This window comes from Suricata suricatta, chromosome 5, assembly GCF_006229205.1.
Source record: "Suricata suricatta isolate VVHF042 chromosome 5, meerkat_22Aug2017_6uvM2_HiC, whole genome shotgun sequence".
In the NCBI taxonomy this organism is placed as follows: domain Eukaryota; kingdom Metazoa; phylum Chordata; class Mammalia; order Carnivora; family Herpestidae; genus Suricata; species Suricata suricatta.
This window is the reverse complement of record NC_043704.1, coordinates 3126908-3130131: the sequence shown is the minus strand read 5'-3', so window position 1 is coordinate 3130131 and position 3224 is coordinate 3126908.

The window sequence follows — 3224 nt, the reverse complement described above, 5'->3', positions numbered from 1 at the left end:
AACTTTGTAAAGTTGAAAAATCCTACATCGAACCACTGTAAGTCAAGTACTGTCGATAAAAGCAAAGGGCTAAGTAAATACGTGACAAATACTAAGACTACTTAATAGCAGCTGTTGGCCGGACCAAACAATGCATGAAAAATGAGTGAAATCAAACGTAGATGGTGGTAAGAACCAGATTATAAAACCTGGACTTTATTTTGGAGGTAGCACAACACTAGTGAAAGCCTGAGTATGGAAGATAGGACAAAAGCTGCACTCTAAGGAAACTTTAATGTTATAAATATGTAAAAGATAGTAAAGCAAAGAAATAAATTATTAATGTCTAGGTAAAGAAACTCTAATTACAGCAGCTGAAATAGGTAATTTCATGTCTAACATGACTCTGGAGTTTATGGTTTAATATTTGAGAGTATACTATACCTCACAGTAAATATAGTACTTCACCTTTTTTTTTTTAACTTTGCTTCTGAGAGTGAGTGGGATAGGGGCAGAGAGGGAGGGAGAATTCCATACAAGCTCCACGCTGTTGGCAGAGAGCCTGCCACGGGGCTTGATCCCACGAACTGTGAGATGACGACCTGAGCTGAGATCAAGAGTCAGACACTCAACAGACTGAGCCACCCAGGGGCCCCTAATACACCATTTTAATATTAATGTTTTACTGAAGGACTACTGGAGAGGTTCGAACTAGAAAAAAATAACGCTAAAATGATTTAGTGCATTGCAAACATTTTCCTTCCAACCCTAAGTGGTCTGTCAAAGAATCCTATATTCTGCACTGATATAATCAATATGGCATAGCTAGGGCTACACAGCTATCTAAAATTTCAACTAAGTGTTTTTTCCTGACCCATACAAAAGGATAAAACCATGCCCTTCTGAAAAGGGCCTCAAGTAGTTCTCACCTTAAGATATTTTAACCCAGAGGGTGCCTGGGGGGTTCAATGAGCTAAACATCCAACCCTTGGTTTCCGTTTAGGTCATGATCTCACAGTTTGGAAATTCAAGACCCACATCAGGCTCTGTGCTGCTAGCTTAGGATTCTCTCCCCATCTCTCTGCCCCTCCCCTGCTGACATACTCTCTCTCAAAATAAATAAACTTTAAAAAATTGGGGGGGAAACATTTAAACCCAGAAACTGAAATTTAATATACAAGGTTTAGATAAATAACCTCTTGATGTATTATTTTATCTTGTGCTTGACTCAGAGACTTATAAGTTATAGATGCTCCATAAATCTATGCCTAATAAACTTGAAGAGAACCCAGATGCAGAAACTCTTATTTCCCAGCACCTGTCACTGTACTATCTGCATTCAAAGAGTATATACAAAGACCACAAATAGGGTGGGGTGAGGGGATGGTGTAAGGTGAGATCACATATACAAGCCCTTAGAGGAAACGATTCTATTTTTAAAACCCTCCTCAAAATGAGCAGTATTCAATCACTACTAAACAAACATGTTGGGATAACTTTTTGTAAAGATGTAGAGAATTCTCTTAATACTTTTCACATTTTTCCCTCACACTTTATCTGAAGTGTGTTCATTAAATATATCTTGCCAAAATAAAGTGAATTCTGAATATTTTTGTTTCACTTGACAGCATTTCAGTGTGTCTTGTCTTAATATCTGACATCTTTTGAAAAACAAAATCCACAAATTAACAATGATCATAAACTAACAAATTTCCTAGAGATTATCCTTTCATTCATAAAGATTTAGTCCTCCAGTTGAAAGACTTCGGCAAGGGTACAAAATTTTCTAAAAATAATTTTAGTATCTAAGAATAAACTGAGAGAATATAACTATTAGCCGGATTTTAACATGAAGTATCAGGATCCTTACAGGATTCACGGATGTGCTTTAGGGAAGCCCATAAGCTCACTGAAATAATGCAAAAATTGTAAAATATATGCAAACAGATTTTTTTAAATATTTTATTGTCAAATTGTTTTCCATACAACACCCAGTGCTCTTCCCCTCAAGTGCCCTCCATCATCACCACCACCTCTCTTCCCCCCCTCCCCCCTCCCCCCAACCCTCAGTTCATTCTCAGCATTCAATTGTCTCTCAAGTTCAGCATCCCTCTCTCTCCCCAACTGTCTCTCCCTTCTCAGTTCCCCCTGGTTCTCCATTAGGTCTCTCTTGTTTTCCTGCTAGACCTATGAGTGCAAACATATGGTTTCTGTCCTTCTCTGCCTGGCTTACTTCACTCAGCATGACACCCTCAAGGTCCATCCACTTTCCTACGAATGGCCATATGTCATTAGGGGCAAACAGATTTTTTCAAAATTTGATGACCACTAGCCACAGCCCAAATTAAAAGCTAGTGAAGAAAAAGGCATCTAAATGTGTGAATACAGATGCTAATAAAAACATTACAGTTTTCATTTTTATCATCTAGTTAGCAATATTTCTAATTATCTTTTTAATTAAGCTTTTTATAAAAATTTACTTAAATGGTTATTTATCTTTGAGAGAGAGTGAGCAAGCAGGGGAAGGGCAGAGAGAGAGAACGGGAGACACAGAATCTGAAGCAGGCTCCAATCTGAGCTGCTAGCAGAGCCTGATGTGGGGCTCGAACCTATGAATTGTGAGATCATGGCCTCAGTCGATGTCAGATGCTTACCTGACTGGGCCACCTAAGTGCCCCCAAGTTACTATTCTTTAAATCTTTTCCAGGGCGCCTGGGTGGCTCAGTCGGTTGAGTGGCTGGCTTCGGCTCAGGTCATGATCTCACGGTCGTGGGTTCGAGCCCCACATCGGGCTCTGTGCTGACAGCTAGCTCAGAGCCTGGAGCTTGCTTCAGATTCTGTGTCTCCCTCTCTCTCTGACCCTCCCCTGCTCACGCTGTCTCTCTCTGTCCCTCAAAAATAAATAAAAGACATAAAACATTTTTTTTAATCTTTTCCTGGTGCTATTACACTTTCTCACAGGCACTGGTTCACTAGCCTTCCTTTAGCATAAGAATATCATCTTTCTGAAAATATAGAAACATTTCTTATGTTGGCCTTTTGCAAGTTGATTTCATAAAATAGAGATGGTTTTTTGTATAATTTGGTATTTTAGTTAAGAATCATGAATTTTTTTGGCGTTCTAGATACTAATAAAACACCCCGATGTAACTATTCCTTGAGCTATATTAACAAGAACGGGTACTTGATGTATGACCTATTATTAGGACATGGCAAATCCGTCTACATTAAATAAAGACCAGCTG